We start from the raw sequence: 15,834 nt of genomic DNA on the forward strand, positions 1-15,834 counted from the left end.
CACCATTGAAAGCATTATGGCAAACTTCGTACTGCTTCCAGCCAGGGCTGTTAGGGCTTTGGCTTGCAGGGTTAATCGGAGCTGAGCGGGAGGAATCCCTGGAGGAGTGTTAACAGTGATGATGTGGGGATGGGGCTAGGGTCGGAATACACAATACAGTTAAACCTGTCTTCAATAATTTGTCAGGGGCAAAGTGAGGCCTTTATACAAGGGTTTCTTTTAAGTAAGGGCTTGTTGATGTGCGTGGAATCTTTCTGGGCTGCTCGGGGATGGTTGTTAATATGGTTTACTGTATACAATAGTGATGATTTGAAACTCCTGCTTTTTTTTCCCAAGGTTTCCTGGCAATGTTATTGAACCAGACGTGATCCATTACAAGAAGTGTAAAGGCAGCGCTGTTTGAAGATGTTTCGCCTCCTGCTTTTCATATTTGTGAATCTAGGTAAGGGCTGGTACGTTTCAGCTGATCAAGAAGAACAGATAACATTTGTATAGTGCCTTTTAAGTCAGGAGGACATCAGCCAGTGCAAGCAAATTTATAATCTTAAAAACCTCATTGTGGAATCCTGTAGTGTTAGTGTGCTCGCCTCGCAAGCAAGAGGACGCGGGTTCAATTCCCAATCAGGGCAAAACCATAGGCCTTTTTTTTTTTCTCCACGCAATTCTGTTTACCTAGCAGTAAGTAGGAACCCGGTTGTTAGTCGATGACAGATTGCTTTCCGGGGGTAATAATCCCACCAAACACTGGAACACTGCTGTGTGCAATTGGCTGCCTACAAAATAGTCAATTCGCTTTACAATACATTTTGTGAAGCACTTTGAGACATCTCAATGACATGATAAGGTTTTATATCAAATGCAAGGATTATTATTTTACCAGGACTTGCAAAGGAAACTGGCTGTTGGATTATCATGATATGGGATTTTGGTTTAATAATACAAGAAGATAGATCTCAGTATTGTGCTTTCAGCCCAGGTTATGTTAAGACATGCCATAAGGCCCTAAACTAACATTGTCCAAACTCTATTTCAGCTGAGAGAGCAGATCATTGACATTGCATTCAGAAAGTAAATTCCTGAGGTTAAGTACTAGCCTTGACTCATTACAGAATGTAACTTTACTAAGGCATAATACATGGTCAATCCATTTTACAGCACATCCTTTGAAACTCTATGCGGGTTCTCAACGATGTGAAAAGACTCCATGTCAAATGCAAGGATTATTATTATTTGCAATGTAAAACTATTATATAGAATTTTATACCCTTGCCCAACTCCACTGGCTTCCCATCACAGTTGAAGGATATAGTTGAAGATCCTGTTCCTCACCTTCAAACCCCTCCATGGTCTTGCTCCCCCCTACCTCTCTGACCTCCTAACCCCCTACCATCCTGTTCGCTCCTTACGCTCAGTGGGCTCTGGCCTGCTTCATGTCACCCGCCTTGCTCGCCCCACTATCAGCGGGCAGGCCTTCCGCCACTCTGCACCCACCCTCTGGAACTCCTTCCGCAATTCCTCCATCTCGCCCCTTCCCTCGCCACCTTCAAAACCCACCTCAAGACCCTCTTTGATCGTGCTTTTGATCTCTCTTTTTAAATGGGTTGATTTTTTTTACTTTTTTACCTTTTTTTTACTTTTTTACCTTTTTTTACCTTTTTTACCTTTCACAGCTCCCAGCAACGAGTTCCACAGTCGCACCACCCACTGTGTGGAAAATCTATCGATTTATAGGTCTTGAATTTTTAAGGATCTATAGATCCCTAAAAATTAATCGCAATAAATAGTAGCTCAATTGAAAGAAGCTTTTGCTGAATTCCCTTGAAGTAAATCTGATCAAAGTTGCTTCTTGTGTTTATCAGGGCGGTTCCTTTGTGCACCACTGGACAGGCCTGTTCACTTTCTGTCAACACATGATGCAGTGGACGTAACCTCTGAATCGCTTTCCCTTAACCCGGCTTGGATGACCATTCCTACAGCTACAAACAAGCTGCCCTCGAGTCAAACACCCTGGAGGCATGAAGGATTTGGGCCAACTCTTACATTTTTGGGGAAATCTCTTGTGACGGCCACCAAATTGGATCAGATTTTGCAAAGCAGAGCAGCAGGAAGGAGCAGCACATCCCAGGATGGGCAGAAATTATCTGCTTCCGGCATCCACTCAGATGGAATAACACCAGTGAGCTCTGTGTCCACCAAACACAAGTGGCTGGGGTCAGATGCATCCAACCCTCTTAAAATCATCCCGCCAGTAGATCAACACAACGTGAGGACTGTGAAGCCCCAGAGAATAGTTCCATCTGTTGCTGTTACAAAAATGCTCCTGTCAGTTAATTTACAAACACTCATGTCCAGAACAAGTGAGATGGGTGGAACACCAGTTTGGTACAGAGATGTGACCATCGCAGAGTTTAATCATGGAACACTGTCCCCTTTATCTGAATCTGAGCAAACTCCAACATTCAACGTAATTGATGGTCTGGGAAGCCCATCTACTGCTGGTGATGTGGATCTCGTTAATAAAATGGACTTGTATTCTTCATCTTCTGACTCTGGTAACAAGTTGACACCAGCTTCTGATATGAAGCAAATAACATCTGAACCCATCCAGGTGACATCAAGGTCCTCAATGGGACCAACATCGCCCAGGTCAGAGATGGAAATGAATCTCACTGTGAGATCTCACTTGCTAGATAAGGTAACCATCCAGAAACCTAGCACTGTTGCAGAATCGCTAATAACAGAGCACCCCGAAGACTTGTCAACTGTCCTCATAGGTTTGAGGCCAACAGTTGCCACCTGGCAAGCTAAAGTTCTGAAGACCCATTCCCCAGGGTTACCAATTGGTCACCGAACAACTCTGAAGAATTCTCCACATCCTCACCATCCACCGGCACCAAGTGGAATGTGGGTCCTCCTAGATCAAAGGAAGAACTATCCACAGTTGGACCAGCTCTGGCTACCAGCCAGTTACCTCACATCTCAAATGATGGATCCTTCACAGACTCCCCACTCACAACTACAAGCCATCTGTTCGGTCGCTTGACGGAACAATTCTCAAGGACTCTGTTACCCGCCTCTACTAACTGGAAACTAAATGGTTCTGAGGAAGACCCTCTGCTGGGACCAGTGTGTTGCCTAGTGGCTACCAAGCATCCTCCAGAGCCTTGCCATTTACAGCGACCGATTGGGGACCAAAGGTTTCCACCAAGGAAACGTTCTCCTCAGCTTCATCTACGCCTCCCAGGTGGCTCCTCAGTAATGTCAAAGGTAAATTCTCCACCATCTCACTGTTTACAGTGACTAGTTGGCCAGTTAATTATTCTGAAGATAAAATCTCCACAGATTTGCTCTCTTCAGCCACTGGCGGGCTGGCTGGCATCTCAGAGGCTAGGTCCTCCTCTGTTTTGCCTTCTATTGCTATGAGTCAGGGGTTAACTGGTTCTGAGGAATTCTCCACAGCCTCATCATCAACCACAAGTGGCTCTACTAAAGAGCTCCTCACAGCCACTCTCTCAAAATTCTCACCAACATGGCCATCCACGGCCACTAGCTGGGTACCTTCCAGAAATAAAGACCAATTCTCTACCAGCTTGCCATTTACTGAGACCAGCCAGCTACTCGGTAGCTCTGAGGTAACATTTTCTACTGCTTCACCAGCTTCGCAGATACTAGATATCAGCCACATCTCCGTTGGCACTGAACTGTCTAGAACCTCTCCATTCCCAGATACCAGCCAACAGCTCAGGACTTCTCAGGAATCATCCACAGTGTCGCAGCCTATAGCTGTCCGTTCGCAGACGAAGTATTCCGAGGATGACATCTCCACAGCTTTGCCAAGTGTCCGTAAGAATGGGGTCTCCACGTCCTCACCATCCACAGTTACCACCCATGTGTTCAGTCAGTCTCAGGATTTCTCCACTGCTTCACAGCTTCCTTCTGCCAAATGGACCCCCAGCGGCTCTGAGGTGGGACTTGAAGATTCCACCTCCCGGGATCCCTTCACCTCTGCTGAAGTTCCCTCTACAAGCTCGGCCACTCTTGCTGTTTCTTTGAAGCCCAGTCCTTCTGAAGGCCACCCTCTTACAATGGGAGTTGATGTTGGAAGCAAACCTGAGTTTTGGTCAAACCAAAGACCTACGCAACCCTCACAGACCATTCCCCCTGCAGTCCCCTTTGGTTCTCACCTGGTACAGTTCACAATTCTGAACAGGAGCTACACAGCCTTCCTGAGGAACCGATCTTCAAGTGTTTACCGAGACCTGGAAAGCCTAGTGAGGCAAACTGTAAGTCTGTCTGTGAAATGGATGCTAACGCCAAGAACATTAGAGTTCCTTTTCACTTATTCCACTTCGAACCAGTCAGTCTTCCACAAGACAGCTCCGAATGTGTGATAATCTGTACAACAACAAAATATATTTGTATTGCGCCTTTCACGTCGAGAGGACGTCCCGACGCCCTGAGATGGTGTGCGTGAAAATGTTTCATTTTAGAATATTATGTAAGGTCTGAAATACCAAAACCAATAACCAGGGTTTTGTTGTCATCAACAACAACTTGCATTCATATAGCGCCCTTCATCTGGGGAAGGGTCCGGCAGTGCTTTACTTACACAAGTCAACTAAATGGCTCTATGCTTCTGATTTAAAATTGTGTTTATTTCAGATGGATCAAATCTTTCAAGCTCGCTATGGTGACAGCTTTCTCGAAACCAAGATTCTTAATTTTGTGTAAGTAAGGCATTTTTGATTTTCGACTGTGCTTTAATCCTCGGATTTAGAATTTGTAATAGATATCGATTACAAATTAATTTGTCCAATTTTTAGATGAACAATGTTACTGATGTTCTTTTCTAGTGTTTTCCAGAGTTAATTGTGAAAATCCAAACACTAACAATCTGAATGGACATTAAAGCTCTAGAATGTATCATTGCTGAAAAGTTAATTTTCATTGTAATGGAATTGTTGAATTTTCTCTCTCCTCCATGGAAAGAAATCGCTTGCTTAAGATGTTGAAAGAATATCAAATGTACTGAGAATTTATGGTTATTATTATAATAATAATTTGGTCACTCAATCCACAACTGTTTGTAGGACACTGCTGTGTGTAATTGGCTGCCGCCTTTCACCTGCAAAATACAGCCAATTAATAATAATAATAATAATAATCCTTGCATTTGATATAGCGCTTTTCACGTCGGGAGGACGTCCCAAAGCGCTTCACAGAACACACTGTAAAGTGAATTGACTGTATATTTGTCGGCAGCCAATTGCGCACAGCAATGTCCCACAAACAGTCGTAGATTGAAAATGACCAATTTATTATTGTTTGTGGTTTTGGAGGGATTATTATTAGGCTCTGTGTGGAGTAAGGAAACTTGCCCAAGGTTTCGCCCTCTGCCTGGAATTGAACTCAGGTCTCTCACTTGCAAAGCGAGTGCTTTACCACTGAGCTACAGGATTCCACTGTAATTAGCCTTACAGTGTATTCTGTGAAGCCCTTTGAGACATCTCAAAGATGTGATAAGGCGCTGTATCAATGCAACAATTATTATGAAATTAATTTTGTGAAGCGAACACAATATCTTACATTTTTACTTTGAAAATGTATAATTCTATATAGGTTTGTCCCCGCTGTATTTATTGTATTATTAATAATTTATTATTTAATTATTATAATTATTATTCATGTATTATTATCCCTGCCTCCTCTACTAAGGAGAGGAATTTGCTCCACAAATCAGGTGTGATTGATCCAATATCTCAGCTGACCAAATGTGGCCAGTGAAGGGAGACGTCCTTGATTTCAGGGGTATTTGTGCTATTGACAGCAATTGGCTTTGTGACTAACATGCACACACAGTACTGACTTACACAGGCCAGAAACTTCCAAGTTTGAACTTCAGTTTGAATTCCTGCCGAGATGGTGGCAACACTAACAGACTGTGGAGACCATTTGGCCAGGTTCCTACTCCTGATTTTTTTTTGAATCCAGCCTTTCTTTCTCTTTCTCCCACCCCCCTGTTTCTTTCATCCTCTTTCCTGTTCTCTCCCACTCCTCCGGGTACAACTTTAAGACAAGTTAGCAAGACTCATTCATGTCTAAACTGAATGCTTTGATCTGAATGTGTATCAGCCTCAGCGCCAGGACTTGTACAGCATTAATATATTTATTTAAAAGTAACAATTAAGTGACTATTTCCATAAATGTTTGGCAGTCAAGTCGCTAGATAACCTGGTTAAACACACAGTTTTAAAAGCTCACATTAGCTGTTGAACGCTTTGATGCACAGGAATGGGTCCATTAAAGTTACAAGTGAAGCAATGTTCCAGCATGGTGCCTCGCAGCCCAGTAGCTCTGATGTTGTTCGAACATTGGTTACTCACGTATACAAAGACCTGCTTCCAGCCGAATTGCAGATAGATGCCAGCTCTGTCGTTTGCAACGGTGAGTGAGAATGTAGTTTGAAGGTTTGTGAGTCAGCCTGGCCCAGCGATGGCACTCTTGCCTCTGAGTTGGAAGGCTGTGGTTTCAAGCCCCACGTCAGCATTTGGAATCGCATTGTCTAAGCTCATGCTCCAAAACAGCGCAGAAAGGGGGGGTGGGCATGTTGCATTGTCGGAGTCGTCCTTCATGCAGACAGGTTAAACCCAGACCCTGCCTGGTTGTCCAGGTGGACATTGAAGATCCCACATTCAAAAAGAGAAGGGAGTTTCCCCAATTCCCCAAATAAAATTGGTCACTCACTCCATGACAGTTTGTGGGACCCTGCTGTGTGCAACTGGCTGCTGCGTGTCTCTCACAAAAAAACTAACCCTAAACCAACAAAATATGCAGTCAATCCACTTCATTCATTGTCTGTTGTTTGTTTGGAGGGTGGTGGGGGGAGGACGGAGTGAGAAAATTAACTCGGTCCCTGCGTCTGAGTTGGCTCCAAGGTGCCTGACAATGGAATACTGGAATCAAATAACACACTGGTAGTCCACCAAGTGGGTCTGTAGTATGTTAAAGCACTTCTGAGAGCAAACCATTCAGCCTGACTTGGAAAGTCAGACCAGTCATTATGCTTCTCACTTGGCTCCTGTTAACTCTGCGAGCCGAAGTCCTAATGGGTAGGGTAGTTCCAGATGGACAAACAGCAGGCAGCTTGCCTTGGGACGTCCTCCCGACGTAAAAGGTGCTATATAAATGTAATGTTATTGTTGTTGCTGCACACTCTGACAGTGGTCTCCATTCAAGCTGTGTGTTTCTTTTTGGTGGTAAAACTCTAGCAGTTAACCCAGTGCCATTACATTGAGGCTCGACTATGCAAACTCACTGTTTGTCGGCCTCCCCAACTCCTCCCTCCACAGGCTGCAGATAATCCAGAACTCTGCAGCCTGTGCCCTCTCACGCACCAAACTCCGTGACCCTATCACCCCCATCCTCGCCCAACTCCACTGGCTTCCCATCACAGAGGATACAGTTCAAGACCTTCAAAGCCCTCCATGGTCTTGCTCCCCCCAACCTCTCTGACCTCCTAACCCCCTACCATCCTGTTCACTCCGTCCACTCAGTGGGCTCCGGCCTGCTTTACGTCTCCCACCTTGCTTACCCCACTATTGGAGAGCAGGCCTTCTGCCACTCTGCCTCTACCCTCTGGAACTCCATCCCGCAGTCTTTCTGTCTCGCCCCTTCCCTCATCACATTCAAGACCCTCCTCTTCGGCCATGCTTTCGATCTTTCTGCTTCCTTGCCCTCCCCCTTCCCCCACCCCAAAACTCAGCTCGGGTCTAACTCTGTCTGTCCTGCGCCTTGGGACGTCCTCCCGACATAAAAGGCCCTATGTAAATGTAATGTTGTTGTCGTTGTTACACACTCTGGGTGTCCCCAAGCCTTGGCTCTCACCAAACTGTGCCCCAAACCCTCAAAATAGGTAAGGGTGTAAAGGAGAGACACAGAAAGTAGTATTCCATTCCAGATACAGGCAAACTTACGTTTTTACATTTTGCTGAAGTGTATCTGAACCAAATTGAGTTTCATGCATCTCTCTTACACCTAACGTTTGGAGATTCTTAGCTAACGGCTGCTTTTATTTATTTTTTGGTCAGGTTATAGCTTATCCAACCTGGAACCTGAAAAGCTCTTTGTGGAATTTACAGCCTTGAGTACAGGGTTTGGTCCCAGCTCTGGAAAACCCACATTTTACCAAGATCTCCTCCAACACGTGAGAACCTGGGTATGTACAGTTTGCCTGGGTGTGTAAAAGGCAGTGGTGGTCCAATCCTCCTGCATTGGGATTGTAGAACCATGGCCTTAGATAGTAGTGACCAACCTGTGGTCATTGGGGCCATCAAGAAGTCCACTCCCCCACCCCATCCCACCAACATTCACACAAGTCTAGGTAAGTCCGTGTTCAATCAGTTGTGTGTTTTCAGTTTTTTTTTCTTGATTGATTCATGGCATGAATCAAGAAATATTCAATCAACAACATTTATTTTGTTGGCCGACCATAAAGGAGTTGAGCATTTGGAGTTGAAGTACAGATCAGGCCATGATAGAATGCCAGAACGGGCTCGAGGGGCTGATTGGATTTATGTTCCTAAAGGTTGGCCACCTCTGCCTTTGAACTCCTGGTTCTCCAAAGCTATGAGCTATGAACATCTGGTCAAAACTCGCAGCAGATAAACGGGAGTGTTCAGAAGAAAAGAGTTTGGATGAACTTGATCTCTTTGCACAATGTCACTCCAACCATTGGATCAGTAGCTCAGGCTTGCCCTTGACTGCCTTTTCCTTGTCTCACATACTCCTATCCATGCCTCCTTATTCTGTAAACATCTAAATATTGTTCTGGTTTTGCTTGACAATTCCTTTTAATATGCTATATACACCTCTCGACTCTCTTCCTCCTCCTCGCTCCCTCCCTTCCCTCCCCTCACCCTGACCATTTCCCCCCTCCTCTCTCCCTCCCTTCCCTCCCCTCACCCTGACCATTTCCCCCCTGCTCGGGTCATGACCCAACTGTGCAGCGCCTTGGGACGTCCTCCTGACGTGAAAGGCGCTCTATAAATGGAATCTTGTTGTTGTTGTTGTTGTGTCTGTGAGGTCTCCTCTGGTATGGTTTCTCAGCTTGTTCAATCGTTGCTCATCCCTCATTCCTTTTGACACTGGAACTCTTGAGGGCAGCTCCGATTTAACTTTTAATCTCCTATGTTAACATTTCTCTCAACTGAGACACAAGTGATGGTGGTTGGGTGTTTTCAAGAACGGGTGCCTGTATGTGAGTGTGCTGTCTTTATCAATAGCCAGTTGTTCTAATGTGTCTTGACTGTTTGCAAGGTTGTGCAGAGCCTCGAGGAATGGTATCCAGTCCAAGAGTTCAATATCGATAGGGTCAGGTGAGTAAACTTTCCACTTCAAAATTGAACAGCTCAGAAATAGGCCATTCGGCCCATCCAGTCTGGTTGGCTTTTACATTCCACGTAAGTGCCCATCTTAGATCCTATCCCAAGTCCCATATCTTGTCTTTCTCCATATCCCTCAACTTTATTCTCTCTACTACGTGTCCAATTTCTTTTGAATGTGCCTTGGTCGCTGCCCCAACAACTGGCCTGCGGTTTGAGCCATCAATCTGGATAGGACTCCAGTCTGGGAGCAGGGTTGCTCGTTTGGAGGTGGCAGCCTGGCCCAGTCAACGGCACTTTGGCTCCTGAGTCTATTGCACGCAAGGGCTTTGAGCTCTTTGCTGACACTCCAGTGCAGTGCTGAGTGGGTGCTGCCATCCTTTGGATGAGACATTAAACTGAAGTCCTTTCAATCCGTGGTACTATTCAAAAAGAGAAGGGAGTTTCTCCTAGTGTCTCGGGTGTGAAGTGAACAACGGTCTCCTTCCCACCCACCTCAATTGAAATTGGTCATTCGCATTGTGGCTGTTTGTGGGGCCACCTGAGGTGAACAAGGGAGCTGCAAAATAATCATTCCACCTGGCATTAAAGCCCTTTGAAACATGTTGAAGGCATCGTGTCAAAATACAATCACTACACTTTAAAGCATATTCTGTGAAGCGCTTTGAGAGATCTCAACGACAGGATAAGGCGCCGCATCAAATGAAACGATTAATATTATTAGCAAATGCAAGGAACAGTATTACTCCCCCTTTTCTTTCTCCCCCACATCCGCGCCATGACCGGCACTGCCTACCACCACCTCTGCAACATTGCCAGACTCCACCAATGCCTCACCCCTCAGGCTGCTGAAGCCCTCACTCACGCATTCGTCACCTCAAGGCTCGATTACGGGAACTCCCTCCTCTTCGGTCTTCCCTTCATAAGCTGCAGATCATCCAAAACTCTGCAGCTCGTGTACTCTCACGCACCGGGCTCCGCGACCCCATCACTCCCACCGTCACGCGATTCCACTGTCTCCCCATCCCCCAGAGGATCGAGTTCAAGATCCTCGTCCTCACTTTCAAGGCCATCCATGGCCTTGCCCCCTCCTACCTCTCTGACCTGCTAACTCCCCAACAACCTGCTGCTCCCTCCGCTCATCAGGCTCCGGGCTGCTCCATGTCTCCTGCCTGACCCTCCCTACCATCGGTGGCCGGGCTTCCAGCCTCTCTGGAATTCCATCCCACGGTCCCTCCGCTTCGCTTCCTCCCTTGCATCTTTCAAGGCCGGTCTCAAGAACCTTCTCTTCGACCGTGCAATTATCTCCCTCCCACCTCTCGGCCCTCCCTCACCCCTACACCACCTCTCCCCCATGCTCAGACCCCAACATCTGACTGTTCAGCCCCTTTGGATGTCCTCCCGACTTGAAAGGGGCTCTATAAATATAATTTTGTTCTTGTCCTTGAGATCTGTTTGTTCATGATCGCAGGCACATCCAGGGGGATGTGAATGTTCATGGCACAGCACTCCTGAACACCTCTGGCCACGTTGATGATGTGCAAGCATTGAACAATCTTCACAGCCTTGTTAATCATTCTGTGGATCTGAGGTCCCTGAAAGTGAACGGTGAGTCCCTGGTGCCTGATTAACCTCTCCTTATCTTGGTTATCATTTGGTTAATCTTGAGGCTGGCCATTGTCAAAGACTTGAATACAATGTGGCATGTGATTGCACTCCCAACATTAGTAACCTATTAAATGCAAATACAGATCTCTGACAAATAAGTCTAAGCCCACCGAGACTGCCCAAATTTAGAGTAAAGTTCAAGGTGACTTGTGCACTCTGCTACCTTAAGACTGTTTGTGGGACACTGCTGTGCACAATTGGCCCACAATTTCGTATTTCACCCACAAAATACAGTAACTCTACCATACAATATGTTCTGTGAAGCATACGTATTCCACTCCAGACACAGGGACATTTCTATACATAAGTGGCACATCTCTGTGGAGCTCTGTCAAATCCGAATATATTTAAGCATGGTGATGAGTTTCTGGGGATGTGTCAGACACTTGGATGACCAAAAAAAAATCGAGGGCACGAAACAGCCTGAATTCTCCTCCACCCCGTAGCCTCACAAATTGGGTTTACAAGTGACTTGAGGTTAAATATTCTGCCAGCATATTGTGATACTGACTGGACTATGAAATCTATGTAAGAAATGTTTCAATTCTTGCAAAATGTTAAGCATTTTTAAGAGCTGCAAACGTGGCTTTATCTGCTTCGATTTATGCTAGCGCCTCCCTACCTCTCCAACCTGCTCACACCCCACTTGTCTACCCACCCCCTTTGCTTGGGCCTTCTGTGTGCCTCCCAATCCCTCCGCTCTCCCCTGCCTCAGTCCTTCCATCTTGCCCCTCTCTTTACTTACCTTCAAATCGCACCTGAAGTCTTTCCTCTTCGACTGTGCCTATGGGTAAAAAAAATAAAGTCCTATGAGACACTGTCCCACGTGAAGGGTGCTATATGAATTAAAATTCACGTTTTAATTTGATCACTCAATCCATTACTGTTTGTGAGTCACTGCTATGTACAAATGGCTGCTATGTTTCACGCACTTTAACTTGTTCCTTATTTTTGAGACCACAAATGAGTCATGACTTCTGTCCTTGTTTCATCTGATTACCTCACTTCTGTCCTTGTTCCAGCTCTTTATCCTGTTGTCATCCTGTCAGTGTATTTTACATTGACTTGCTGACCACATCCCCTCCTGTTCAACCTTATTCCTGGACATTATCTCCGTTAGAGTGTCTCACAGCGATTGTTTCAGCAAAACATCTGCTTCCATCCACTTTCAGTTCCCTAGCCGCATAGATCTTGCAATACTTCTCATTGTAAAATAGCTGACATTCATTTAATATTTATATATTCTGTAAAGTGGTTTTGACTGTTTTGCCCACAATACAGTGCAAACCATAGTATATCCTATGAAGTGCTTTTAGACGTCTCGATGACGTGATAAGGCGCTATATCAAATGCAAATATATTTTAATACTTCACATTCACTTCATATTTTACAATCCTCAGTGTTATTGGACAGAGCTGAAATTATTGCTTGCGTATTTACCTAGCAGTAAGTAGGAACCTGGTTGTTGGATCATTTTTCCTGGGGTAATAATCCCTTCAAAAAATAATAAATGAATTAATAATTTAGTCACTCAATCCACGACTGTTTGTGCTACGCTGCTGTGTGCAATTGGCTGCTCGTTTGGCCCATAAAACATAGTCGATTCACTTTTATAGTATGTGGAGTCCTGTAGCTCAGTGGTTAGAGCACTCGCTTTGCAAGCGAGAGACCTGAGTTTAATTCCAGGCAGAGGGCGAAACCCTGGGCAAGTTTCCTTACTCCACACAGAGCCTAATAATAATCCCTCCAAAACCAATAATAAATTGGTCATTTTCAATCTACGACTGTTTGTGGGACATTGCTGTGCGCAATTGGCTGCCGCGTTCGCCCACAAATACAGTCAATTCACTCTACAGTGTGTTCTGTGAAGTGCTTTGGGACGTCCTCCCGACATGAAAAGCGCTATATCAAATGCAAGGATTATTATTATTTTCTGAAGCGCATTGAGACATCTCAACGACGCGATAAGGCGCTATATCAAATGATATATTAAAAATCCTGTAGGCACAGTTTATTATTATTGAAAAACATACAGATGACAAAGATGTTGGGTCGGTGTATTGAAACTGGATGTTTTATCGCTATCGTATTGTTGTGTATAAATGTGCTCTGCTTGTTCCAGGTGCTGGGGTGAGTCTTCATGTGTTGCCAATTTCCTTTGCTATCACCAGCCGGGAGTACAACAGCACACTAAGAGACTCGCGATCTGCTGATTACTGCAGCCTTGGCAGAGCCGTGGTGGAGGCTGTAAGTTTCCGCTATTATGTCTTTAAAATTGGTCAGTCGAGGGTTTAGCTAAAAGTCTCTGTGACCAGAACCCACCTCAAGCTTTTTGGCCATCACCCCCATTCCTTTCCCAAGGGGAGATACGGAAATCATAATCCCGTTTGGCACACGTGTTGCCCGGTCATTAACTATTAAATGCTTTGGTTAATGGATGATAGGGTGTGCTGTACTCTGACTTCTGTATATTTTCTTTGCTCATAACCGTTTTGCCCAGCTGTTCAAAGGCATTTTATCTACTCTTTACTGGTCATTCCAGAGGGTTTCAGGATGGATTGGAGCTGTTGAACATTCATTATATACAGAAACGTGTCCCATGGCTTGACGTCGCTGTAGCATGGGCTTACTTGATTTTATTTCAGCGAGTAGATTGGGGAAGAGGTTGAGAAAAGGGTGAGGGTTTCAACGTATTCACTCCCTCACCAGACTCCCGAGTCTATTACTCCCGACAATTAGACACAAAAAGTATCATTGGTATTAGACACTAACTCAGTCCCCTGGGTGTGGCTGAGCCCCTTGCTCAGTTCAGCTACTAGCAGGACGATATTAACGCCACAGAACTGAGCACTATCTCATAGAAAAGCCACAGTTCAGGTCTAGAAGGTGAATATAATTGTGGAGACTGAATCTGTTGGTAGTTTTCCACTGGAGTTTTTTTTACATTAAGAGTCCACAGATAATCCTTCAGATGGTAGATATTACAGAGTGTCTTTCATACAGAAGCTTGAATGAAAAAGAATAATCGTTGAAGGGTAGAGGTGATGATACTTTGACTCTACATTGACTGCAACCCTTGAAGAGGTCTAGCCTTTTAGTTCTCCAAGCAGACTGAGCCAACAGTCCCTACTTACCCACCAATAATAATAATTTGGTCACTCAATCCACGACTGTTTGTGGGACACTGCTGTGCACAATTGGCTGCTGTGCTTCGCCCACAAAATACAGTCAATTCACTTTACAGTATATCCTGTAAAGCGCTTTGAGACGTCTCGAAGATGTGATAAGGTGCTACATCAAATGCAAGGATTATTATTATATATCTCACCTTCCCTTGTTTTGAGAATTTCTCCTTGTTTTGAGAGCTTTTCCCCTCTCGGACTCCATTTCCCTCCCCTGCCCCCACCCCGACACTAAACACCAATATGAAAGAGTCAACAGACAGGAGGCTTGTGGTTTGGGTCCCCATCCCCCAATGGATAGAATTCAAGATTTGCATTTGAATTTCTCCAGGATCTTACAACAGCTGTGTATATTACAAAATAGACCTTGCCCCATTACATTCTGTGCAACTTCCGCTCCGCTTTGCAGCAATAAGCAGATTGTATTCCACAACAATGATGATAATAATCCTTGCATTTGACACAGCGCCTTATCACTTCATTGAGACGTCTTAAAGCACTTCACAGGATACACTGTAAAGTGAATTGACTGCGGATTTTGTGGACAAAACGCGACAGCCAATTGCGCACAGCAGTGTCCCACAAACGGTCGTAGATTGAGTGGCCAACAAGTGTGGACCATTGAGACGTCTAAAAGATGTGAAAAGCGCTGTATCAAATGCAAATATATTATTATAATTTCTCTGCTTTGCAGCACTTCATCTAGTGCCCGAACAGCAGACCCCTTAGTGACCAATGATCTAGTGAAGCACTTTACGATGGCATTCCCCTATGTTACCGGTTAGGAAAGGGCTTTGGACTTTGTTTATATAATAATAAACCTTGCATTTGATATAGCACCTAATTATGTCTTCGAGACGTCTCAAAGAGCTTCACAGAATATTCTGTAAAGTAAATTGACTACATACCTTCTGGACGAAATGTGGCAGCCAGTTGCGCACAGCAACGTCCCACAAACAGTCGTGGATTGAGCGACCACATCATTATTTTAAAAATGTATGCTTTTGAAGAGATTATTACCCATGGAAAGCGATCTGCCAATTGACTGACAACCAAATTGCAACTTACTGCTAGGTAAACAGAGGCGTGTTGAGGAAGCAAACTTGACCTTTGTTTCGTCCTGCCCGGGAATCAAACGCTGGTCCTCTCGCTTGTGAGGCGAGTGCTCTAACCACTAAGGCGCTGCACCGACTCTGTCAAACATTGGCAAGTTGTAGAGTGAGGCAACAACAAGGACAATAAATTACGCTACATTTGTACAACAACAGTTTTCATGCCGAGAGGATGTCCCAAGGAGCTGAGGCACTTACTAAGCTTTGCTTCTTTCAGTTGCAGAGAATCCTGGAAGAAGAATATGGCCATTTCAAGCAAGCAGTAATCAAACACTTTAGGTAAGCTGATAAATCAGTTTGTTGTAGTTTCTTTATTTGCAACAATCGCCAATCCTCAAACCCTTCATTTAACTCCAGATCACTTATCTTCAGCCCCTCCCCCCAGGAGCCTAATCACTACATCTTATTCACTGTAGTCTTGGCAACATTACAGTACCAGTGCCAGCCTTTAGCTGACAGTCATTTATTATATTATTGTTGCCCACTGGGTT

General features: G+C 44.9%; 1 non-coding gene across 1 annotated transcript; it reads left to right on the forward strand.

The window, feature by feature from the left end:
- The first annotated feature begins 10,909 nt into the window (after window positions 1–10,909).
- LOC103189147 lies at window positions 10,910–15,619 on the forward strand. Its single transcript, XR_006085670.1, has 3 exons — window positions 10,910–10,988; window positions 13,172–13,296; window positions 15,561–15,619. It is a non-coding gene; the product is annotated as an uncharacterized LOC103189147 (transcript).
- Window positions 15,620–15,834: the final 215 nt, after the last annotated feature.

This window comes from Callorhinchus milii, unplaced genomic scaffold, assembly GCF_018977255.1.
Source record: "Callorhinchus milii isolate IMCB2004 unplaced genomic scaffold, IMCB_Cmil_1.0 Scaffold22, whole genome shotgun sequence".
NCBI lineage: Eukaryota > Metazoa > Chordata > Chondrichthyes > Chimaeriformes > Callorhinchidae > Callorhinchus > Callorhinchus milii.